This window comes from Barbus barbus (assembly GCF_936440315.1).
Source record: "Barbus barbus genome assembly, chromosome: 27".
Classification (NCBI taxonomy): Eukaryota; Metazoa; Chordata; class Actinopteri; order Cypriniformes; family Cyprinidae; genus Barbus; species Barbus barbus.
The window spans coordinates 26,727,076-26,755,019 of record NC_136755.1 but is presented as its reverse complement, the minus strand read 5'-3'; the positions used below and the strand labels follow the sequence as shown (position 1 = coordinate 26,755,019).

Below are 27,944 nucleotides of genomic sequence, written 5' to 3'. Positions count from 1 at the left end.
AAATATGAATATGAGACAAAACTACAGAATGTCACTTTTTATTATTGGGTGATTCAACACATAGATGTTTTACCAGCTAAGAAGTTCAGCACTTTTAGAGTTTCATCCCTCTATCTGATGTGAGCATAAGTATTGGAACAGTTGCCTCACAGGTCTTTCTAAGCGATCAGCTGTGTCCTGTTGCATTAATTCTTCAGATATTAAAAGCAGGGAATGTGTCATATCAGTTATATCCATTACTTCTGCATTCTGAATTTTGCATTCGATGATGACACACACAGACCAGGATGAAGATGAGGGAGCTGACTTTGAGAGAAAAGCAAGCTATTTGGATGTTAAAAGAAACGAGGAAGTCAGTTAGAGCTCTAGCAAAAACAAAGGGTATGGAGAAATCAAGAGTTTGGAAACCACCAACGACACCAGCAACCAACAATTACCTGATCGGCTGAGAAAACAACAGTAGTTGATGACAGACAAATCATAAAAGCTGTGAAAATGAATCCTAAAAGACATGTCTGTAAAATCATCAACAACTTCCAGAAAGCTGGGGTGATGCTCTGACAATTTACTGTCCTCAGGAGACTTTGACACAGAATTACCTGAATTACCATCTGTAAATTATGGTGGAGGTGTTGTCATGGCATGGACATGCATGGCTGCCTCTGGAACAGGCCCTCTCAACTTTACTGATGACTTAATGTATGATGACAGTAGCAGAAGGAATTTGGAAGGGTACAAAACCATCTTGCCTACCAATATTCAAGAAAATGCCACCAGATTCATTGGGAAGTGCTTCATATTGCATCAGGACAATGACCCAAAACACCCTGCCAGTTCAGTCAAAGAATTTATAAGGGCAAATAAATGGAAAGTCTTAGATTGCCCAAGTCAATCTCCAGATTTAAATCCAATTGAACATGAATTTCACCAGCTGGAGAGGAGAGTAAAGGCAGAAACTCCCCAAAACAAGCAACAATTGGAATTGGCTGCATTAAAGGCTGTGACTTTGGTCTGTGTCTGACTGACACAGGCTAATCATATGACCCCTTTAATAGAGGGTAAACAGTTAAAATAGAAAACATATGTAATAGTATATTGGATCTGGACTTCGGTCTTAAAGAGGAAACTGTCCAATATTCGTTCTGTCTGCCATTCATATTAATCATAGCACACTGCTAGAAAATCTCTCACTGCTCTTGACTAAATCACTTTTGTAACTTTAATAATGATACATTTATATATATATATATGTATAGAATCTATACATAATACACGTTAATTATACCCCATTTCACACAGTTATACCAGTAAATTGCCATAAATTTACCGGAACGACTTTACCGGTAAATTCAAAAATGCGCTGTTCACACAGGCAACGACATTCCGTCTTTTTTTCCGGAAAAGCACCATTCACACATCCATTCCAAAATACTGGTAAATTATGTGGGGAGAGGGAGAAGAGCAGTGGGGAGAGAACACAGCCCTGAGGAGCTCTATTGCTGATCGTACGGGTACCGGATGTTTATTTTCCCAGCCTCACTAGCTGCTGTCTGCCAGGAAGCTTTTGATCCACTGACAGACAGAGGTGGGGACAGAGAGCTGAGTTAGTTTGGGCAGGAGGAGGTTTGGAATGATAGTGTTAAAGGCCGAGCTGAAGTCCACAAACAGGATCCTCACATAAGTCCCTGGTCTGTTCAGGTGTTGCAGTATGTAATGCAGTCCCATGTTGACTGCATCATCCACAGACCTGTTTGCTCTGTAGGCAAACTGCAGGGGGTCCAGTAAGGGTCCAGTGATGTCCTTCAGATAAGCCAAAACTAGTTTTTCAAATGACTTCATGACCACAGATGTTAGAGCCACAGGTCTGTAGTCATTAAGTCCTGTTATCTTGGGTTTCTTTGGGACAGGGATGATGGTGGAGCGTTTGAAGCATGAGGGGACTTCACAAAGCTCCAGTGATCTGTTGAAGATCTGTGTGAAGATGGGCGCCAGTTGGTCAGCACAGGATTTCAGACAGGCTGGTGTCACGCCGTCTGGGCCTGGTGCCTTCCTTCTCTTTTCCTTTTTGAAGACCTGGCGCACGTCATCTTCTCTTATCTGCAGTGCAGGTGTGGGGGAGAGGGGGGTTGCAGAAGGTGTGAATGGTGTTTTTTCAAACCTGCAGTAGAACTCATTCAGATCGTCTGCCTGTTGTTTATTCTCCACAGTGCTGGGGGATGGTGTCTTGTAGTTGGTGATGTCTTTCAGACCTTTCCACACTGAAGCCATGTCACTGGAAGAGAATTGGATCCTTAGCTTATCGGAATAATTCCTCTTTGCCATTCTGATCTCCTTTTCCAGTGTGTATTTGGCCTGTTTATACAAGACTCTGTCCCTATTCCTGTAAGCATCTTCTTTGGCCTGACAGAACTGTCTGAGCTTTGCAGTGAACCATGGTTTGTCGTTGTTATAAGTTAGATGAGTCCTGGTAGCAATGCACATATCCTCATAGAAACTGACATAAGATGTTAATGTCTCTGTGAGCTCGTCCAGATCGTTTGCAGCAGCTTCAAAAACACTTCAATCAGTAAGGTCGAGACAGGATTGTAAAACCTGCTCTGTCTCAGTAGTCCATCTCTTTACAGTCCTTAATACAAGTTTAGCCTACCTCAGTTTCTGCCTGTAGGTCAGAATAATTCGCACAGGCTCACCAAAATTGGACAATAGAAGATTGGAATAACGTTGCCTGGTCTGACGAGTCTCGACTTCTGCTGCAACATTCAGATGGTAGGGTCAGAATTTAGCATAAAGAACATGAAAGCATGGATCCATCCTGCCTTGTCTCAATGGTTCAGGCTGCTGGTGGTGGTGTAATGGTGTGGGGGATATTTTCTTGAGACACATTGGGCCCCTTAGTACCAATTGAACATCATTTAAATGCCACAGCCTACCTGAGTATTGTTGCTGACCATGTCCATCCCTTTATGACTACAGTGTACCCATCTTCTGATGGCTACTTCCAGCATGATAATGCACCATGTCACAAAGCTCAAATCATCTCAGACTGGTTTCTTGAACATGACAATGAGTTCACTTTACTCAAATGGCCTCCACAGTCACTAGATCTCAATCCAATAGAGCACCTTTGGTATGTGGTGGAACGGGAGATTCGCCTCATGGATGTGCAGCCGACAAATCTGCAGCAACTGCGTGATGCTATCATGTCAATATGGACCAAAATCTCTGAGGAATGTTTCCAACACCTTGTTGAATCTATGCCATGACGAATTAAGGCAGTTCTGAAGGCAAAAGTGGGTCCAACCCAATACTAGCAATGTGTACCTAATAAAGTGGCTGGTGAGTGTATATTAGGGGTTGAACGACTTCAGATTTTTTTACAGTCGACTTTTATGTGATGACCACAAAACCAGTCATAAGTGTCAATGTGTCAATTTTTCAGAATTGAAAATTGAAGCTGAATAAATGAGCTTTCCATTGATATATGGTTTGATAGGATTGGACAATATTTGGCCGAGATACAACTATTTGAAAATCTGGAATTTGAGGGTGCAAAAAAATCTAAATACTGAGAAAATCACCTTTAAAGTTGTCCAAATTAAGTTCTTGGCAATTCATAATACTAATCAAAAAATAAGTTTTGATATATTTAGAGGAGGAAATTTACAAAATATATTCATGGAACATGATCTTTACTTAATGTTCTAAAGATTTTTGGCATAAAAGAAAAATTAATTATTTTGACCCATACAATGTATTGTTGGCTATTGCTATAAATATACCCCAGCGACTTAAAACTGGTTTTGTTGTCCAGGGTCACATATATGAAATTGATTATATCACACAAAAATGGCCTGGACTACTTTTCTACCCCACTCTCTGCTCTCTGTATCCAGTCTATTAACTCTTTAACTTTCTCTTTTATCTCAATTTAGTTCAGTTTCAATTCAGTGCTGCTTTATTAGCATGACTATTGTAGTACACTATATGCAAAGGCATTAATGGACTCTCTCTCTCTCTCTCTCTCTCTCTCTCTCTCTCTGTAGTAATGGTCTAAAAGGAGCATGTAAATGAAAATGTCAGAGATCTTTATGAAGTGTATTGGATTTCACATCCTCCTCTTGTAAGCCGTAAAACTCTAGGGTCTCAATAACTGTTAGGACATGACTGAGGGGCAGCGCGCATTTCAGAAGGGTTAAACAAACATCTGCGTTTGCATGAGCAGAATATTTCTGCGGTTAATATTGCAGCGGTGCAGCAGTGATATTAGGGCCGTTTGAAAGCTTTTGACGATCTGAGGTGATTCTGCAGTGATCACCATCACGCTCCCACTGGAGCTCTTCAGAATTCATTCATTTCAGCCCGAAAGTCTTTGTTTGTTTATGAAACCTGACAATCTCATTTCACACAAGATTTAGTTTCAGTACATCCTGTTTTATTTAGTCTGCCTGCATCTTATTCTAGCCATTCACATTTACAGTATGTTAGTTAGTTAGTTCATTTATTTGCTTGTTCATTATTCTTTCTTCATGTGTTGATGCCTTTTATTGAATGTATTTGTTTTTCATTCATTATTTCATTCATTCACTTTTTGTTTGTTGATTCTTTTTGGCTTATCTGTTACTTGAACTTGTTGAACTTATTCAGTTCATTTTCAATTTTCATTTGTTTATTCTTTCTTTAACCCCTTCTCAAGCACCCCCCCCCCCCTCCATTTTGGCATGGAGACATATATTACATATCCAAAATAAAAAGGTTGTTCCATGAATCTGTCTGACTAGATACATAATCAACATATGTTCACAAAGCTGACACTTGAAAGTCTACTGTTCAAGACAGAATTACTCAGACTGTTATGAATATGAAGAAATATACGCTCAAAATAAAAATATAAAATATATTTTTAAATGATAATTATTTAGTTTATGCATCTGCTCTTTTTTGTTCATTTAATTTTTATTTTGTGCATTCTTTTATTCATTAGTTAATTTATTGGTATATTCATTAGATTGAATCTAATTTTTATATATTACATATTTTATGCATTTTTATAATTCATTTATTGGCTTGTTAATTTTCATTCATTCTTTGATTAATTGAGTTCAGTATTTTTTCATTTGTTGATTCACTCATTTATTTTATCATTCACTTGTTTGTTCGTTCATTCTTGTTTGTTCATTCGTTTGTTAATTCATTTGTGTTTGTTCATTTATTTGTTTTTATTCGTTCCCTCATTCACGTGTTTGTTCCTTTATTCATTTGTACAAGCATTGTTTTTTTTTTTTAATTTGTGTATTAATTATAATCATTTTATTAATCTATTCATTCGTTATATTGTTTCAATAATTTGTTGTTCATGCATTTGCATGCTGGTGGTTTATGAACAAATAATGTCAGATTTGTTCATAAATTTTTCAATTGTGCGTTCATTTGTTGGTTCTTTCATTATTTTGTTAGTTCATTCATTTGTATACTCATTAATTTGTACATTTGAATTATTTTAAAATAATTAATCAATTTATGACGTTCATTCAACGTCAGTATAGATACTCTCGCGGGTGATCAGGAAGCAGGCTATTAAATTCACTGTGTGTCAGCACATCTCTCTCTTTCTCACACACACTTTGTGGTTTGTTCTATCTTTAGCTCTCTGTGTGTCACAGAAGCAGCCGGACACAAGGGTAAATGATAACACAGTGACTTTATTTCAAGGTTTAGGTGCAGGATATCGTGATGAGAGGTGAGTAGTCCTTCTTGAGGCTTGATATGAGTCGGGTAGCTGAACTGATAGTGTCCTTCTGCTTCACAGGTTGACGGAGCGAGACTGATGAAGAGAGCCGGAGTCAGATGAGGTAATTCCCAACAGAGACAAGTCTGCAGACAGGGGAGACAATGGGACGGAGAACAGAAGGTAAGTCAAAGAGGTAAGTAGTCAGAAGGTATACTCATCGGCTTGTGGTGCGTTGTAGAGGGGTCCACGTTGAAGCAACGAGATCAGACAACTGGGAAGGCTGTGGTGTGAGCTTTTATCTGTGACTTGATGATGGTGACGAGGTGCAGGTGCGCTTGATTAGACTGCAGGTGAAAGTGATTGAGACGACGCTGGAGACAGGCCATTCTGTGACATTACCTCCCCCTCACGGAAGGTGCGTCCCACGATGTTAAAAAAAAAAAAAAAAAAAAAAAAAAAGACAAAATACCGGGGAGGGGGGGTGGGCGCCCTGGATGTCGGTGGAGGACAAGGACACTGGGGAGGCATCCAGGGCGGACCAGGGGACTCGGCAGGCCATGACGGATCAGGAGACTCGGCAGGCCATGACGGATCAGGGAGCCCGGATGGCCATGGTGGACCAGGGAGCTTGGATGGCCATGGCGGATCAGGAGACACGGGAGGCCATGGCGGAACAGGAGACATGGGCGGCCTTGGCGGATCGGGGTCCTTGGGCGGCCTTGGCGGATTTCTTTTGGGAGCCCAAGGTGGATCAGGGAGCTCAGTGGCCTTGGCCCGTGGCGGGCACTTGGGGCGCTCTTGCAGCGCGGACACTTGAGGATCGGGATCGGTACTCCTGGCCGTGACTGGAGAACAGTATTCTCAGGGATCGGGATCGGCACTCCTGGCCGTGACTTGAGAACTGGATTCGAGATCGGCTCTCCCGGCCATGACTTGAAAACTGGATTCTCGGGATACGGGATCGGCACTCCTGGCCGTGACTTGAGAACTGGCGGGACCAGCGGGAACTCAGGTGGGCTGGACAGGACCAGCGGGAACTCAGGTGGGCTGGAATCTGGAGCTTGCGGATCCTCTTTTCCTACGAAATATGAAGATCCCGCTATCCATAAAGCGGAGTTAATATATTGAGCCAAACTCCAGCTGGGATCGCCATATGGCATTGTTACCTGGATCTCCATATCCAGCCCGACTCGGAATCCCTCCATTAATGTCAGATCACTGCAATGGGCTTGGTTACTGGTCGTTAGCAAGCCGGACACAAGGGTAAATGATAACACAGTGACTTTATTTCGAGGTTTAGGTGCAGGATATCGTGATGAGAGGTGAGTAGTCCTTCTTGAGGCTTGATATGAGAGTCGGGTAGCTGAACTGATAGTGTCCTTCTGCTTTCACAGGTTGACGGAGCGAGACTGATGAAGAGAGCCGGAGTCAGATGAGGTAATTCCCAACAGAGACAAGTCTGCAGACAGGGGAGACAATGGGACGGAGAACAGAAGGTAAGTCAAAGAGGTAAGTAGTCAGAAGGTATACTCATCGGCTTGTGGTGCGTTGTAGAGGGGTCCACGTTGAAGCAACGAGATCGGACAACTGGGAAAGCTGTGGTGTGAGCTTTTATCTGTGACTTGATGATGATGGTGACGAGGTGCATGTGCGCTTGATTAGACTGCAGGTGATCAGAGTGCAGGTGAAAATGATTGAGACGACGCTGGAGACAGGCCATTCTGTGACACTGTGTGATTGAAATAGCATCTCTCCAGAGGCCAGCGGCTCTCAGCGAACACACACACACTCAGTAGAGCGTAACGATTGAACGGGGTGAGGTTTCACACAACAGGAGGGTGAATGTGGATCATTCCAGTGGGCCCTGCAAGAAAACCCCATAACCCCAAATACACACACTTACACACTCGCTTGTCTTCTTCTGTCTCTAGAAAACATCATACACACTCTTTTTCTGTTCTCTCGGAGCCAGAGGTCTGTGCAGGACGCGTGAGGCGAGAGGCCGTCAGAATAATGAGGCCAGTGAGATCTGTCTTCCCTTTAGATCTCTTCCTTTCTATCTTTGTCCTCATTCTGTAGTTTTATTGCCTCCTCATCCTCTCAAATTCAGAAGTGATGCTGTCGGCCCCTCATTTAAGAAAATCTCTTAAGATCAAGCCCTGCTGGAAAACATCTGCCGCTCGGATCTTTCTCGCCTGAGATTGTGATGTTCCTGTTTCACATCTCATATGAATGGACATGAATATGGTTATTTTTACACAAATTTGATGAGATTCCTCAAAATATCACACTCCATTTCTTGGAGTCTGTGCACAGAATTTCATCAGTCAACTGGGAAACGACTCTTTTTGTTTTGAGTGCTTGATAAAATAGATATATGCTGTATCTTTATATTCTGATTTTCTGTTTATTTTCATCTATTATTTTTTTATCTACACTGCATAAAGTGCAACTCTATTTTGTCTTTCTCTTACACAATTTTCTTAATTGTTTGTTTGTTTATACATTCACTTGCCTATTTTTTAATACGTTTGTCCAATACTTTGTTCATTCATATGTATCTGTTCCTTCATTATACTGTTGTTTTGTTAGTATGTTTGTTTGTTCATCAGTTTTCATTTGCTAATTTGTTCATTTAGTAATATTGTAATTTATTATCTTTTTATGTTATGTTGTTATGCTATCACTTTTTAAAAAGTACTGTCACTTTTGATAAATTGAATGTATCTATAGAGAATGAAAGTATTAATTTATTTAAAACATTTGTACTGACCCTGAACTTTTGATTAATTAAATTCATTCATTTGCTTTTTCATTATTGTCCATAAAATAGCCAACTTTTTTGTTGGTTTGTTTATTTTGTTCAGTAGATGTTTATTCATTTATTAATATGATCAGTAATTTGTTACCTGCATAGTCTTTCATTTTGTGCGTTTGCATATTTGTTCATCTCTTATTTGACTTACGCATTAATTTCTTTATTTCTTCATTCATCTGTACATTTATACATGCATTCCTTCATAGCTCTTGGATTTTTGTGAGATGCTGTAGTTTGAGGTTCAAATGTTTTGTTTGAGACATGCATTGCATGTCGTATTCTGTATGCATGTTCTGTTTTGCCCCTTCAAAGAGTGTGATTTTGGTTTTCCCTGGCCTAAACTTCACATATAACATCCATCTTTACATCACTTGTTTTAGTGGGATGTTCTTGGACAGGATCTGTAATAATGCAGACCAGAATTCAATCCTTGAGCAGTCTGATGGTGCATCTGCAATATGCATCTGTTTTCCGTTTTGATGGTTTTTGCACACTGATTACACTCCATTTGTGTGATGAGATGGCACTCTATTTTAAACCGTTTGCTCTGGTGAGGTCTGGTAAGACAAGGCAAGATGAGTGACAGCGATGATGGAATTTTAAAATGTTTTGCTGTTGCTGTTTAAGCAGGAAATGCACTTTAACCATTTAAATAATGTTTACATGATGCTCCCCCTTTTAAGTAGATTGCAGAGATTACAGAGGCATGGGGAAAATTGGAAAGTTTGTTTTGGAAGAATCCGCAGTTCTGGCAATATGCAGCAATGCAGAGAAAGGCAAGATGAGACACACACACACTTTCTCTCAGCCCCCGGACTGACTCAGCTTGTCCTCCTCTTTCTCCATTCACTCTTTCATTACCAGAGCTTCCTCTGTTTTTTCATCCTATTTTTAATCTTTTGTACTTTCTTTTCTGCTAATATTTATCTTTGTAGTCATCACCATCACCATTGAGAGTTGCAATTTTTTTCTTTGAATTCTAAGTTTATATCTCACAATTCTGACTTTTTTGCAAGATAAAACTCTGGAATTGTGAGATGCAGTTACATTTAAATTTTTTGTTCTGTGGCGAAAATAACAGAATAGTGATATGTAAACTCAGCATTCTGAAGGAAAAAGTCAGAATTGAGAGATATAAACTCAGAACTGCAAGAAAAAAGTCAGAAACATGGGGTAAAAGATCACAATTATATTGTCCTTATTTATTATATATTATTATTCATTATTGTGAACTCAGAATTCTGAAGGAAAAAGTCAGAATTGTAAGATATAAACTCAGAATAGCAAGAAAAAAAGTCAGAAATGTGAGAAGTCTCAATGACCTATTATATTTTTTTATTCCAAGGCAGAAAAAAACATAATTGCAAGATGTAAACTCAGAATTGAGATATAAAGTCTCAAGAAAAAAATGCTATATTGTAAGATGAGAGTTACCGACAATGAAAATATGCATTTGTTCACAATGTATTTACCCTACAAACATTTGTGGAACATGAAGTAAGTATTTCAGAGCTGCTTTTTTTCCAATCAACTGAGGCAGAGCGTGACCAGTGGCTTTCAAGCTCCATAAAGGACAAAATAGTTAAATATATCTTATGCACTACACTTTGAGTACTTTGAAGTCATAACATCTTATTTGGGTCTCCCATACAGGGCTATCAAATGACTGAGGGCAGGACACAAGATACATGGACCACTAATATGGTGCTTTCATGTTATTCTTGGAGATTAACAGCCTCTGCATGCTTTCATTGTATGAAAAAGACCAGTGTGACGAGTTTAGAATCATGTGAGCTATGAGTAAACAAAAACTCTTTTCTGTTTTGGGTGAGCTGATCCTCTAATGTTCCTGTTAAAGGTCATGTGATCAAAAGCAGCCATTCAGGATTTATGATTGTGTGTCACTGATTTGCTTTCTTCAGTTGTAAATGAATTGGTCTGTGTTTCCATTATTCTGGTCTGTTTCAGTGATGTGTTTTTTTTCCCCCTCTCTCTGTCTGTCTTTCTGTAGACGCTGGAGGCTGTGTTGACCTTTAAATACAGCGGCGGAGCCGGTCAGGTGGAGGGGTACTACCGCAAGCTCAGTCTGAGGGTCAGAGTGGATGTGGAACCTTCAGTTTTCTTCACACGAGTCAGCACTTTACCTGCCACCAGGTATCAAACAATACATTTACTCCATACTCGAGAGGCAAGCCTCTGCCTGCAACATGTCTTAAACGCACCATACCGTACTGACCCGAATATAAGACGAACCTGATTATAAGAACCTGATTATATTATTACCCGATTTTTACAACACACATTACATTACGTATTTCATGGCACACTCATTTTACGCATTTTTGGCACTACCTATTGTTGTGGGTGTATTATTGAAGTGTCAAAGTCTAGACCCTGGCTGTTTCTCAATCTGCATTCTTCAGCGATCTTGGGTCCTTGTGTTCTAATTCTACGTCATCATCAACCGTTGAAGTTCAGTTCAAAATCTCTAGAATGCATGTAAAGAGGATGCATGACAGTTCCCAGATGTGTTCTTGATATCAAGGGTGTATCGAGTGCAGACTTGAGAGAATCGAGCCGTTAGAAATGTCAGAAGACGCTGCGGGCGGGCGGTTTACTGAAGCCTGTAAGCTTTAAACTTGCTCTCGCAAATACTTGAAAGTAAACATTTATCATTTTGTTTTGTTTAATTTTAATAAAGTGGTAAGACCCGGAGAAAGTCTGCAGTATTTTTATTGGCATATTAAAATGAATCTTAACATAGTCATAGTTAAACATATAACGCTGTAAAATAAAATGATATACAATTAAATGAAAAAAATATATATAATAGTATGAAATGTTTTAACAAGTTATGGCATTTGTTTGTAATGTTATGTTATATTTATTGTTCATTGGCCACTGCTTATGTTGAGACTATGCGGTCAGTAAAGCAAGAACGCTGTACATCTTAATTCTCACATGGATACTGTTCTGTGTTCTCACGTCCTTCCGAGTTCACTCTTCCAAGGAAGCCTTGCAAGACTGGTCTCCGTCCTTGGAATTGAGAAAAAAGCCCCTGAATATAAGACAACCGCGTTTTTTCAGGTGTATTTCCAAGAAAAAAATATCATCTTCTATTCGGGTCAATATAGTATTTAGCTCTTTGTAACATTTTTCACAGGACAGTTATATTGGTACCCAGGGTTTCTTGCCATTTAGTGCATTTTTATTTTATTTGATCTGACACCTACAATTAAAGGAACAGTTCACCCAAAAATAAAAATTCTGTCATTAATTACTCACCCTCATGTCGTTCCAAACCCATAAGACCTTCGTTCATCTTCAGAACACAAATCAAGATATTTTTGATGAAATCCGAAAGCTTCCTGACCCTGCATAGACAGCAAGGCAACTACCACGGTCAAGGCCCAGAAACATAGCAAGGACATCATTAAAATAGTCCATGACATCAGTGGTTCAACCGTAATGCTACAAAAAAAAAAAAAAAAAAAAAAATCAACAATTTCAATTTTCAAAAAACAATTTATTATTCAACAATTTCTCCTTTTGCATCTCAGTCTCTGCCACGCATTCACGAGAGTTCCACGACACATTTGTGTGATGTTGCTGACACAGGAGTCTGTGTTCTGATGTAGAACCCTGATGCGCTGCGTCTTATTTACAAACAAAGGAAGATGTACATAATATACAATGTACATAATTTACAGTAAATTGTTACTCAGGGTTTCTTGCAACAAAAATGCAATTGAAACTGACTTCATTTTAAGTGTAACAAAAAAGAAAGAAAATATGTCAAATGAAAAATCCACTTCCCCACATATATAGAAATATAAACATGGGGGTGTGGATTTTTCAATTATTTTTAAGTCTCAAAAAGTTTGAAAGTTTTACTAGTGATACTGTGATGCTGTTGTTTTTAGTGTAAAGCAATCAAGAAACCTGTCGTTATCTCAGCTGGAATATGATCACTGTAAACAGAGTAAAGACAAATAATAGATTGTGGTTGTGTCGTCAAACAGCACCAGAGCACTCTGAAACCTCACCGCCCATCCATTTAGGTAGTTTACAGCATGACGTACTGTACAAACACAATGTCCTGTAATGGTAATGAGTGCTCAGTTACATTATTAAGGGCGAGGTCTCATCTGCTGAATGAATACAGCCACAAAGGTCATTTGTGAAGAAGCCGCTCTGCTCTAGTCGACCTGAACGCTGATGTTTAGGGTGATACAGCAGAGGTGGATATGAATGACTGCTGCTGAAACAGGGAGATGGAGACTGGAGAGAGAGATAGACTGATGGAGATGGATGGAGAGAGAGAGAGAGAGACTGATCACACCTTAGTAATGACCACTCGAAGTGACTCATTAGCTGTAATAATATCTGCTGTCTCAGTCATCTAGATCATCTATCATTTCTGACGGATGGATCGGAACGGATGGAACACTGCATTTATCAGTGACTCAGCTGTTTAATAATAGTCTAGTTTATCCAGTAACAAGCTCAGTTTTGAGAAGCTATGCAGAAAGATATTTTTAATGCGTCTTTTTCAAATGTTAGGGTTTTGATTCATTTTAACAAGTCAGTTTGTTCTATGGCTCATTTTATGTGCAATTTGATCTTTAAGCAAAATAAATATTAAAATAACATTAAAGTAGCTGAATATTATTGTTTATCACTTTTTTTATTAGGTATATTTGGTGTATAATATGTGTATTTAATTCCTCGGTTTATAGCAATGTATATTTAATTAATGATAATAATAATAACCAACAACAATACAAACAATAAATATGATCATCTGTAACTAAAATAATATATATTATTTTAGTTAAATAGTTAAAAATTGTATTTAGATATTTTGTTCAAATAAATATTAAAATATGTGACTATTTTTATTATTATTATTATTATACAGTTTTTTTAAACAGTATTTTAAATAAGTATTTTTTTGTTAGTCATGTTTAGTGTCAGTTTATGTATTATTAAACATCTTTATTCAGTAATCACGAACTGTAAAGTAACTTATAGGTAAACTACTTTCAAATAAATAAATAGATAAATATATATATATATATATATATACATACATACATACATATATATATATATATATATATATATATATATATATATATATATATATATATATATATATACATACATTTTCAATAAAAATAAAGGAAATAATCAAAAAGTTGAAAATAAAGTATCGGGTAGGATTAGGGTAGGTGTAGGGAGGGCTTTATTGTCCCAATAAGGTGGCATCCATTTAATAAATTTGAATTAAAATTATAATTTACACTCAGTACGTTATTATTGCGTACTGTTTAATAATGTACTACAATACTGAGGTGCAGATAATTGCCATTATTTGCAATAAGTAGTATAAATAGCAGAAAATCTTGCTGTTTTAACATAGTGTAAATAGAATCTATAGCTATTTACACTTAGTGTAACTAGCATATCGTTAAAAAATACTGCTATTTTCACTTGGTGTAAATAGCATCTATTGCTATTTGCACTTAGTGTAAATAGAATCCATCGCTATTTGCACTTAGTGTAAATAGCATCTGTCACTAAAAAAATATGCTATTTGCACTTGGTGTAAATAGCTTCTAAAATACTATTTTGTATTATTTTGTAAATAGCAAAAAAAACTGTTGCCCTCAAATACTTCACACATGAAGACTCGTGTCCATCAATATGATATACTGCATGCTGGAGAAATTCCCAGGAAGGAAGATGTTAGTGTATCTAACATCAAGCACAAAAAAGGACTTGAAAAAGATAAACAGCCTCAAGCAACAAGTCAGTTTCAATGGCATGGCCTGAAACAATGGTGAAGGTGTGGGATGTTGTTTTCTCGTCAGCAAGGCAGGAGAAAGGCACAAAATGTGCAGGAATGCATCACCATGTTGGTCCCAACCTGTTAATTACACGTCATATATATATATATATATATATATATATATATATACTGTGCTAAAGTTTTAGGCCACTGGTATTTTAGCCAGCTAAAAAAAAGGTTTTAAGTTAGTTATTTATATATTTTGCTGTAATGTGTCCCATTCATTTTGCCATAAATTGTAATAATCCAGTGAGATTTTTGTTTGCACAGAGTCTGAAAACAGCCAGTGCTCCACACAGAGATCTGATCTGATCTTCATCCAGTCTGTCTGGAAGAAACCGAAGAAACCGAGACAGACTAAATCCAGAAGAACTGTGGCAACGTCTCCAAAATGCTTCAAGAAACCTCCCTGCAAAGCTTCCTGAAAAATTATGCACAAGTGCACCGAGTGCAAAAGCTGCTTTAAATGCAAAGGATGCTCACACCAAATGTTGATTTTAATTTAGTTAATAGGAGTTATAAAGGAAATCTATTTATGACATTATTTTTGACAGCATCCTCACTTTGAATGAATGAATGAATGATGCATTTATATAGCGCTTTATTGTGTATTGCTGTACACCCAAAGTGCTTTACAATCATGTGGGGGGTCTCTCCTCAACCACCACCAGTGTGCAGCATCCACTTGGATGATGCGACGGCAGCCACAGGACAACGGCGCCAGTGCGCTCACCACACACCAGCTACAGGTGGAGAGGAGAGAGAGTGATAGAGCCAATCAAGTGTATGGGATTATTAGGAGGCCATGATAGACAAGGGCCAATAGAGGGAATTTGGCCAGGACACCGGGGTTACACCCCTACTCTTTACGAGAAGTGCCATGGGATTTTTTAATGACCACAGAGAGTCAGGACCTCGGTTTAACATCTCATCCGAAAGACGGTGCTTTTTTACAGTATAGTGTCCCCGTCACTATACCGGGGCGTTAGGACCCACACAGACCACAGGGTGAGCACCCCCTGCTGGCCTCACTAACACCTCTTCCAACAGCAACCCAGTTTTCACCGGAGGTCTCCCATCCAGGTACTGACCAGGCTCAACCCTGCTTAGCTTCGGTGGGCAACCGGTCTTGGGCTGCAGGGTGATATGGCTATGCACTTTACAGCATTTTTTCACAAGTGTTTAAAACTTTTAACAGTACTGTAGCTTTGCAGGTAGGTTTCTTGAAGCAGCTTGGATATATTGCCACAGTTCTTTTGGATTTAGTCTGTCTCAGTTTCTTCATGTCATTCCAGACAGATTGGATGATGATCAGATCAGATCAGAACAGCTCCTGTGAAATCACCTTGACTATCGACAAAGACATCAGGTCTCAGTGATATCTCTGACTATCGTCAATACTACACTCTTAAAAATAAAGGTGCTTCACAATGCCATGGAAGAACCTTTTTGTCTAAATGGTTCCATAAAGTACTTTTAACATCTGAAGAACCTTTCTGTTTCACAAAAGGTTCTCTGTGGCGAAAGAAGGTTCTTCAGATTATAAAAAGATAAGATGGTTCTTTTAAAGAACCTTTTGACTGAATGGTTCTTCGTGGAACCAAAAATGGTGGTTCTATGGCATCGCTTTGAAGAACCTTTTGAAGCACCTTTATTTTTAAGAGAGTATCGTCTATCTGCACAACCCCACTAACAATTTAACCATTTCAAATTTCTTTAAATGAAACCATAAAATCTAAATTATTTCTTATCATGCCAAGTTTTTCTAGAAGCCTGGGGAACTCCTTCAAGATTTCTGGCGTGCTTGTAGACCCATTGCTGCGAATCCACCATTTCTCTAATTTTTTTGGGAGGCAAAACAGATTCTGTAAAGTAAGGATGAAAAACTGGGTTAAAAGCTAGCAAAACCATACAGTATGCCAGCCTGGATATCCAGTGATCTGCCTAACAGTAACATATAAAGAACACTTTACATGGCCTCTGTTAACCTGGATAAACCTCTTGTGTTCTGATTAAAGCAAGCATTCACTGAGACAACGGAAAATGGAAGTTAGTGTTGGATTCGGCACGTCGCAGACATTTCCTTGGAAAAAAAGTACAAAAATATAAATTTAAATAAATTAAAAATATAAATTTTAGTACGAAATTATCTAATTCTGAGAAAACATTACAAAGCCATACAGAAACGTTACACAGACAGGAAGAGGCGTTAAAATAAGTATATATATATAAAACTTTGCACGTACACACACTGAGTGTCAGAGTATCTTCTCTGTCTGCTGCAGGCACAAGCATACATATATATATATATATATATATATATATATAACTTTTATATAACGATAAAGAGATTGTTGAGGCCTTTTTTGTCAACAAAAAATGTAGGCGGCTGCTTCATTAACAGGATAACGCTAATATTAACTCGCACAGCGACAGATCAAATATCACATTAACCGTGAAATCAGTGTGCTCTTACCACAGCTTATTAAAAATAGAGGTAAATAATCATATCATCATATTAATTTACCTTATAATCCTGCTTGCTGAGAGTTGCATGACCGTCTGACGACGAGACGAGTGAAGAATCCAGAAAATTCGATGAAGAGGAAAAATAAACAAACCCAGGTGTTCAGTGGTGAAAGAAGCCCTTGCAGTCCATTTGACTCAGCATGAACAACCCAACTGTGTGTTTACAGTACCTCAAGCAAGCCAGAATTATGACCCAGCACAATTAACCCAACAATGTGTTTACAGAAATGACCCAGCACTTTTAAGAGTGTACAGTGCCGTGAAAAGGTTTTTGCCCCTTCCTCGTTTTTTTGGTTTTTTTTTTTTTTTTGCATGTCACTCTGAAAAGATTCAGAACATCAAACTAATTTTAATATTATACAAAGATAACCCGAGTAACTACAAAATGCAGTTTTGAAATAATTATTTAATTTATTAAGGAAAAAAGCTATATATATATATATATATATATATATATATAATATATATATATATATATGTAATGGCTTGACTGTCAGTGTAGTTGTGCTGCTGTAAATTATGAGCAGATTTTAGCTTGGCTGCAGTTTGAAAGTAGCTTCCTCAGCACTGTTCTGTGTGCTTCATACTGAACTTTATTTATTCAAGCAATGGCCGTAAACCTCAAATTATGATTAGCTCATTCTTCCACACGAGGCCAAGAAAGTTTCATTCAGCAAACTGGACACAGGCCAAGAACAACAGCGGCACATAGAAATGCAAAGTCCTGCTTGTGGTGAATGGGTGTGAAATATTCAGCAGTCTGTTGGTGGATGTGTTTCTCTGATGGCTGCAGGCACTCTAAGAATAGCAGCACTAAATGTGAACACACCTCATTACATCCCTACGAGGACAACAGGTTTATAAAAGGAGTGTGTCTTTATTCTTCTAAAAATTCCAAAAAGGTGTTATGGGGTTAAGTTTAGACTATAGGAGTTATAAATATGAACCATATAATGTGTGTTTGTGTGTGTGTTAATCTTGATTTTCTTAGTTATATTACTACAATAACTTTTAAATGATTAATAAAATAATAATAATTATTGTTATAATTATTGAATATATTTTTTTTTATTTAATACTTAATGCAATATTGTTGAATATTGTTGGATATTATATAATTATTATATTTTTATTGGTTTAATATAGTAATTCCTTAAAAGACAATATTTTTTAATTGTATTAATATTTTTATTCAATAATCATTTTGATTTCATGTTTATTAATTTATGTATTTATTTATCTTTTTTTTTGTTATATTTAAGAATTTTAAGTCTAACATATACAGTATACTACATTATGTTCTTGATTTATACAAATATATTGTATATGTATATTGGAGTTTTCCTAAAAAAATACAAATCAAATAATAAAAATAAAAATAACCACTTGTGTTCATTTTAACAGCCTAAAGGCTTATTGAATATGGTTTTTTTACACTTTTGTTCATAAACTTGGTTACTCTATTCATGAATATACCTTGAAGAGTAAATTGAAATTCAGTGTTTTGTAAGGCATTATAAATTCCATCTATAGAATTCCTTCTATAACACATTATATAAATATATACAGTCCAGGCTGGATAGGAGTGGGAAGCGTTTACACACTCAGACACACTAATGTTCACAATCTCTTGAAGGATCCACTGGAGCACGGTGCAGTTCTTCAGCTCACTACCTCTGAGGAGATGAAATAATGTTCCTGAGATGAAAATCTTCTAAACATTTCTGGGCGGTGGGTCCAGACAAATGGCCCATCATCTGCTCTGAATAATGCATGCAGAGTAGAGGTTTGTTCTACACCACAGATCTGCTGAAAACACATTGGTCTGCCTGGATTATTTCTCTTTAAAGCTTCTTAAAGATGCAGGAAGATGCTCTCCTAACACGTAAAGCGGCCTGTGACTAATGTCTGTGTGTCTAATTCACGCCCACACCTCTTATGTGTGGACAAATGTACAGCGTGTGTTTGACCAAGTAAATTCAACAGGATGTTGTAAAAAGCAACAGTTTAATTACTAAACTCAGACACCATTAACACACACTTTGCCATTGCTTTTAGACACACTTAACACACAAATAATACAGGAAGACCATTAAAAGAAAAACAACCTGTCTAAAAAAAGCTTTTATCTCTGGTGTGATGTGAGCGGATGTAGTGAGACGAGGAACTCTGGAGGAAAGAAAACATTCAAATGCCAAATAAAAGAAAGCTACCGTCTTCATGACATTTTCAGTGTTTCATTTTCAGCGCTTTAAAAGATTGTTTGGGGTTCAATACAGCTTAAACGTGCATTAATTCACTTATAATGGAAGTCTATGGAGCGAAGCATTCAGGATGATTCAAAGCAAAAATAACTGCTTTTATAAATGACAGAAATTTTAATAGCTCATATTAAAATTAAATTGGATATATTAATTATTCATCAGTATTGTTTTTAGCTATTTTTTTAAAGATGTTTTTAGACTTTTTTTCTCACAACTGAGTTTATTATTCTTAATTCGATTTTTTTTTTTAGATATAAACAAAAAAAAATAAATCCGAATTGTGTGATATAAACTTTAAATTGCGATATGTACACTCAAAATGTCAAAAGTCAGAACTCTTGAGTTAATATTTCTCAGTTCTGACTTTATTTCTGAATTTAAGTCCGAACTGTGAGATAAAAGTCATTACCTTTTTTTATTTTTTCCCATTATGGAAAAATATTTATTTCTCTCAATTTGATTTTTGTATTTATTTTTTTGCTAAATATACACTTCGGTTAACTCAGAAGTCAAAATTTGAATTTATATTTCTCAATTCTGAATGTATTTACGAATTTAAGTCTTAATTGTGATATAAAAAGGCTTAATTATCTTTTTAATTTTTTTTTTATCCCATGATGAAAACATGCTTTCATAATTCTTTTTTTTATCTTGTGGTGGAAATGGCTTCCAGAATTAATATAGTATTATATTGTTATATTATAATTTTTTGCTAAATTATTTCATATAAAAATTGTAAACATGGCTGTTTATAATTGTTTTTGAGTCATATAATCGTAACATAAATTTATTGTAAATTTCTGTGTATTTAAATGTAAGGTAGTGGTAGTAGTAAAGAAGTAGTAAATGATAATAGATGGCAATATAATACATTTATGAAAATCTGTTGTTTACGTTGTTTAGATATGCTTGTAGTAAATAAATATATCAATGTGTATTAAATATATTATTGTTATAGTAATATATTATAATTCTGTATAAATAAAAATTAATATATTAATAATAATAATAATAAGTTTTATTTATATAGCGCCTTTCCAGTGCTCAAGGACACTTCACAATGTACATTTTAACAAAGAGACAATTCAAGTAAGCATAGATGGATAACAATAAGTATAGATACAGTAAAGGAGCATTATATGGACAGAGCAACATACCGATAAAGAGTCGAGCATAACAAAAAAATACAAATACAAAGCAGAGCAGACTGAAGCGACAAAGCATGAAAAGAACAAGTTCATTAGACAAAGCATGGTATCAGTAATCAAAGGTGTAGCATTCAGAAAACAAGTGAGTTTTGAGTAGTGATTTAAATTCTGAGATATTGTTAATACAGCAAAGTGAGCGAGGGAGAGAATTCCAGAGTTTGGGTGCAATAATACTGAATGATCTGCCCCCCCATTGAAGAAAGGCGGTGCCGAGGGACAACGAGAAGGCCAGAGTCAGAGGAACGTAGTGAACGAGTCGGGGTGTAGGGGACAAGCAAATTACACAGATAAGGGGGAGCTAAGCCATGCATGGATTTAAAAGCGAGCAGGAGAATTTTGAATTTAATACGGTAGGCAACTGGGAGCCAGTGGAGATCATACAAAATTGGGGTGATGTGAGCAGAACGTTTGGTATGAGTGAGTATTCTAGCAGCAGAGTTTTGAATGTATTGTAATCTAGAGATGGAGCTGGCAGGTAAACCAATGAAGAGGGCATTACAGTAATCAAGGCGTGATGAAAAAAATGCATGGATAATCGTTTCAGCATCTATGGTACTGAGGAAAGGACGGAGTTGGGCAATGCGGCGTAAATGAAAGAATGCAGATTTAGTGATGAAGTTAATATGAGACTGAAAGGAGAGTGTGGAGTCAAAGATTACACCTAAATTTTTAACAATACTGGAAGATTTGATGGGAGAGCCTGCAATCTCACAGGTGAAATTGGTAGAAACGCTGCTGGTAAGTGTAGGAGTTCCAATAAAAATGATCTCAGTTTTGTTTGTGTTAAGTTGCAGAAAATTTAAATTAAGCCAATCTTTTATGTCTTTCACACAAGCAGAGATTTTATCAATTTGGGCAGGTAGAGCAGGTGTACAGATAGAGTAAAGTTGAATGTCATCAGCGTAAAAATGATAATTAAGACCATGGCGTTGTAAAATCTGACCAAGTGGTATTATGTAAATTGTGAATAGTAATGGGCCAAGAACGGACCCCTGGGGAACACCTCGCTTCAGGGGGACAGCATAATATGCATTAAATTATCATTATAATTTCTTTTTTTTCTTATATTGTTACTTTCATGTAGCTCAAACAATAGATGGCACTCACAAAGTCAAGGTCATGGGGTTGATTCATAGTGAGTGACTCCATGGGATATTACTTTACACAGCCAGTGTTAGCAATTCTTTGACATTCGGTCAACAGGTGTAATCTTCTTGTGGCTGTGCTGTCAAAATGTTGTATACATAATTTTTTGCATTTATAGTACAGCATCTTTCTTGACAGACTTCTGCTGTAATTGCATTACATGTTTATTTGTAAAGCACTTTTCACAATCCATGCTATTTCGAAGCAGCTTTGCAGAAAATCTCACCTATTGTCTTGAAATCTCTAGTGAGCAACCAAAAGCGAATGGGCTGAACAAAAAAAAAAATATTTTGAAGAAAGATTCTGATTGCAGGCAATTTTTTCTCTTTTAATGAGATCCAGAATGTGAACTAAGACCGTAAATGGGGTCAAATTCATTATGTGTTGAAACGTTATAACTTGAAACGTTCCTCTGTGTTTTCCGGCAGTAACGTCATTGGACTCCGCTGCGGGAAAACTTTAGGCTTCTGCTCATGAGTTGAGAGAAATTGATGGAGAGCGAGAGAATGAGGGATGCTCGGTGTTGAGTAAGCATTGGTTGGCATTCGCTCTCAATTTCTCTCTGCTATTTAAAACTTGGCAGCATCTCTTGTGATGATTCATTCCCTACTGATCGCTGTAAGAAATGAGACCGAGAGAGAGAGAGATACTGTATGTCTTGACCGCTCTGCTTTTGTGTTGACACACAGCAGCCATCATATCATTCCAAATCTCTGCTCATTGGGATTTAAAGAGGTCATATCATGGTAAACTGGCCATTTCTTGCTCTATTGAAATGTGATGCACTTGTACTAATCCTTAAAGGTACACATGCAAAAAAACCAAAAAAAAAACAGACTGGTTGGTTCTAATGGCGAGAGAAGATGAAGACAGAAAATAGTCACCAAAACTAAATTATGACCGTTTTTTGCTGCAAGAAACCGTGACTAATGTTATAAGCAGACTTTGGGAAGAAAATACAAGCAGGGTGGAATTTGATTTGTGTGTATTGTGTTACTGTGGTGGGTTTAAGAATTTGTTTCCATAAATAAAGATGCAGGTAACACACACACACACACACACAAAGTTTTCGCTACATGAAAGAGGTGCTAACCTTTGATGTTTGGACAGATGATAAGTACATCTGCATGACCTCTTCTGCCCATCTGGTTTGGTGTGTGTGTGTGTGTGTGTGTGTACTTTTATTTGTGTGCTTGTATCAGTAGTATAAACTGATGTCAGAATTAATATCAAAACTATTTAAATCAAGCAAATTTTGTAGATATTTTTATACATTACTATAATAAAAAATAGTTTATGTTTGAAAAAAGTCTCATGCTCACCAAGGGTGCGTTTTAAAAAAATGCAGTAAAAAAATAAATATTGTTGATTTTATTTGTATTTTTTACAATTTTTAAAATAACTGTTTTCAATTTGAATGCATTTTAAAATGTAATTTATTCCTATTTCCTATATTACTGTGGAAACCATGATACGTTTTCTTTTTTCAGGATTCTTTGATGTTCATAAGAGCAGCATTTATTTAAAAATTTTTTTTTTTTTTTTTTCAATGAATAGACGCATTTATTTCTTCCATAAAAAATCTTGCTTTTTAACAGTAGTGTATATTGCATAAAATGTTGTTTTTTTACATAAGTGTTTTACATAAAAATAGTATACAAATAATTACAATGACGTAATTACAAAAAAATACAATAACAATTTTATATATTCTAAATATTGCTCATTAAAAACTTTAAAAAATTACTTTTATAAATAATTTCACAATATTTGATCAATTTGTTCAGTGCAATGTGATTTCTTTGCCCCAACCAATTGTAACGCAGACAAGTGAAGCTCAGCTAACCCCACTCACAGTGAAATCTCATTGGTCTAGTTGTGCACATTTGCAAGTTTCACTAGATTTTTTCTTTGAGTGAGGACAGAGAGATTGCTATGCAAACTTTAATAATTAAATGAAGTGTGAGTTCTGTACTTCATTAATGCTTCCTTGGTTTGTTTTTCTCCATGTTTCTGCAGTACTCGTCAATGTAATCTACTGCTGGATGTGTTCAACTCAACCGAACATGAGCTCACGCTGTCTGCCAAGAACAACCAGGACCTGGTGCTGCACACCAGCGAGTGTCAGAGGTACACACACACACACACACACACACACACACACACAGACTCCTCCTTCACTGGCGTGATGTAACGCTGTCTGTCTGGCTGATTGAAGTCTGTAGACTGTCAGACGGCATTACCTGACCCTCTCCTCTACTGACAGCTCTTAATTTCATGAAAGTTACTCTCATGAACCAGAGCTGTAGCGGGTCACACGTTCTGACTTTCACAGAGCTTCGGAGAGACAGACACACACATGCTTACAGTGTGTTGCAGCAGGTTTTTGATGCGTTCCTCTGAAATTGATTTTGAAGATCTGCAGGGAAATGCAAACTTAAGGAGACAGGATTCACCACATGACATGCTTTTGTTTGAAGGAATGAAGGATAAAAGCAAATGTGACTGTTTTATTCCCCGTCTGACTTAAGTGTTTAAGATGAGAAAAATCATGATTAAAATCTGACTATGTAATTATCATTTTCCTCATTTGGAAGCCGATAACTTATGAACAATGTTAACACATGTTATCATGTCATTAAGGGATAGTTAACCCAAAAATCAACGTTCAGCCATCATTTGCTTACCCATGTGTCTTTTTGAACCCTTATGATGATATTTCTTTTGTGAAATACTGAAAATATTTATAAATGCTGCAGCTCCCAAATCACATTTGCATATTCAAACTTGCCATGTGATTGGTGGAGACACTCAGATGGTATTTGGTTAAATCTGTTGTGACATCTTTGAAAAAGCTAAATTAGATTTGAGAAATAATAAAGGAGAGCAAGAGAGAGATACATTTTTATATATAATTTTATTTAAATTTCACATTTTGGGTAATTTGTTTTTATCCCTCTAGATATAATAATACCTGTTGCCACTTTTTTTATTATTATTTGTTGTGCAAAATAAACACTAGCCAAGCAAGTGTGAGATAAAATTTGTTTAAGGTATTAAAATAAATAAATAAAAAAACTCATAATACACACAAACAATCCACACAACTTCATTGGATTATATAATATAAACTCTAAATTATATAAACTCAGAACACACTTAAATGTAATAATATAAAAAAAATGCTTTAACAAAAATAATTAATATACAGTACATACAGTGCCCTCCATAAGTATTGGAACAGTAAAGACAAAATTGCTCTGTTGGCTGTGGAGTCAATACATTTGCAAATATGATTAAAATATGAATATGAGACAAAACTACAGAATGTCACATTTTATTATTAGCCGTTTCAACACATACATGTTTTACCAAATAAAAAGAACAGCACTTTTAGAGTTCATCCCACTCATTGATGTGAGCAGAAGTATTGGGACAGTTGAACATAAGGCAGATATAAAAGATTAAAAGCTATTATTTAGTTGCAGATCCCTTGCGCACAATCACAGCAGTGAGTCTGTGACCCATAGACATTACCAGACTCTTGGTGTCCAATATTTTTGGAGGGCTGTGTGTGTGTGTGTGTACATATATATATATACACACACACACATATATATATATTATACAGGTCCTTTTCAAAAAATTAGCATATTGTGATAAAGTTCATTATTTTCTGTAATGTACTGATAAACATTAGACTTTCATATATTTTAGATTCATTACAACACAACTGAAGTAGTTCAAGCCTTTTATTGTTTTAATATTGATGATTTTGGCATACAGCTCATGAAAACCCAAAATTCCTATCTCAAAAAATTAGCATATTTCATCCGACCAATAAAAGAAAAGTGTTTTTAATACAAAAAAAGTCAACCTTCAAATAATTATGTTCAGTTATGCACTCAATACTTGGTCGGGAATCCTTTTGCAGAAATGACTGCTTCAATGCGGCGTGGCATGGAGGCAATCAGCCTGTGGCACTGCTGAGGTGTTATGGAGGCCCAGGATGCTTCGATAGCGGCCTTAAGCTCATCCAGAGTGTTGGGTCTTGCGTCTATCAACTTTCTCTTCACAATATCCCACAGATTCTCTATGGGGTTCAGGTCAGGAGAGTTGGCAGGCCAATTGAGCACAGTAATACCATGGTCAGTAAACCATTTACCAGTGGTTTTGGCACTGTGAGCAGGTGCCAGGTCGTGCTGAAAAATGAAATCTTCATCTCCATAAAGCTTTTCAGCAGATGGAAGCATGAAGTGCTCCAAAATCTCCTGATAGCTAGCTGCATTGACCCTGCCCTTGATAAAACACAGTGGACCAACACCAGCAGCTGACATGGCACCCCAGACCATCACTGACTGTGGGTACTTGACACTGGACTTCAGGCATTTTGGCATTTCCCTCTCCCCAGTCTTCCTCCAGACTCTGGCACCTTGATTTCCGAATGACATGCAAAATTTGCTTTCATCCGAAAAAAGTACTTTGGACCACTGAGCAACAGTCCAGTGCTGCTTCTCTGTTCAAAAGTGGCTTGACCTGGGGAATGCGGCACCTGTAGCCCATTTCCTGCACACGCCTGTACACGGTGGCTCTGGATGTTTCTACTCCAGACTCAGTCCACTGCTTCCGCAGGTCCCCCAAGGTCTGGAATCGGTCCTTCTCCACAATCTTCCTCAGGGTCCGGTCACCTCTTCTCGTGCTGCGTTTTCTGCCACACTTTTTCCTTCCCACAGACTTCCCACTGAGGTGCCTTGATACAGCACTCTGGGAACAGCCTATTCGTTCAGAAATTTCTTTCTGTGTCTTACCCTCTTGCTTGAGGGTGTCAATGATGGCCTTCTGGACAGCAGTCAGGTCGGAAGTCTTACCCATGATTGCGGTTTTGAGTAATGAACCAGGCTGGGAGTTTTTAAAAGCCTCAGGAATCTTTTGCAGGTGTTTAGAGTTAATTAGTTGATTCAGATGATTAGGTTAATAGCTCGTTTAGAGAACCTTTTCATGATATGCTAATTTTTTGAGATAGGAATTTTGGGTTTTCATGAGCTGTATGCCAAAATCATCAATATTAAAACAATAAAAGGCTTGAAATACTTCAGTTGTGTTGTAATGAATCTAAAATATATGAAAGTCTAATGTTTATCAGTACATTACAGAAAATAATGAACTTTATCACAATATGCTAATTTTTTGAAAAGGACCTGTATATATATATATATATATATATATATATATATATATATATATATATATATATATATATATATATTATTATTTTTTTTTTTAGTATTATAATTTTTTTTTATAATACTTTTATTAATCAAGGATGCAACACATTGAATAAATCAAAAGTGACAGAAATGACATTTTATATATTTCTATTTCAAATAAATGCTGTTCTTTTGAACTTTCTATTCGTCAAAGATTCCTGAAAAAAAAATGTATCACAGTATCCATAAAATATAAACAGTTTTCAACACTAATAAGAAATGTTTCTTGAGCAGAAATATTAGCATATTACAATGATTTCTGAAGAATCATGTGACACTGAAGACTGGAGTAATGATGCTGAGAGACTTCTTTCAAAACATAAAAAAAATACCCTTACAAAACTTTTGAAGCTGAATGCATTTTCTTGTTTTCCAACATGTTTTATGGTTAATTTTCTTGATTCCCTGTTGATTGTGAACCCTGTGTCACTGCTGCAGCACACACTTTCCTTTCTCTCTGCCCTGTCCTGTCCACCAAAAGCATTAAAATCCCATCGAGTTGGAAATGTAGCCACCATAAAGTGCTTCAAAGGCTTGCAGAGCTGCCTTTTGCCCTTCTGACGCCCTGCGGGTGACGTCACCTTCCCCCGATCACCTCCATGGATCACCTGATTTATGACTCGATTGGGAAACGTGCTGCTTTGGCCGATACCTGAATCAGAAATAATTGATGAACAGATTACAGAGTTCCAGAAGCTGCGGGCCGATTGATTCTGGAGGATGAAATATAAACGACTACAGTACATGCTGATCGATGTGTGTGTGTGTGTACTGGTTATCGATCTTGTGGACGACTAAATCGGGTCTCCCCCCTTTAATGGCATTGTGTGTGTTATTGTGTAGTTCTTCATACTGATTCTTTCTATCTTTTCTCATAACATGAGATGTGTCATCTCGTGGTGGTTCTGTGTCTTTTCCTCTGCCTCGTTCTGTTGTTCTGTATGATGAATGCTTTCAGGGAGAGGTTTTTTAAAGGACGATACTGTCCTCACTGCATACCAATCATTCCTGTCAGTCATCCGCGGGCTGCCGGCGTGACAATGAGGCATCCGGCGGTGCGAGAGGCTCACTTTCACTAATCGATTTCTCTGAGCCTTAGATCTCCCTAGCCCTCTTTTTTTCTATTTGAG

General features: G+C 37.0%; 1 pseudogene across 1 annotated transcript in view; it reads left to right on the top strand.

Annotated features, from left to right (window-relative positions):
* Nucleotides 1–27,944, top strand: part of LOC306847470 (trafficking protein particle complex subunit 9-like) — a 226,550-nt pseudogene that overhangs the window by 117,755 nt on the left and 80,851 nt on the right. Inside the window, exons 12-13 of the transcript in view lie at nucleotides 10,558–10,700; nucleotides 23,567–23,677. The product of the transcript in view is annotated as a trafficking protein particle complex subunit 9-like (transcript). The remainder of the gene's footprint in view (nucleotides 1–10,557; nucleotides 10,701–23,566; nucleotides 23,678–27,944) is intronic.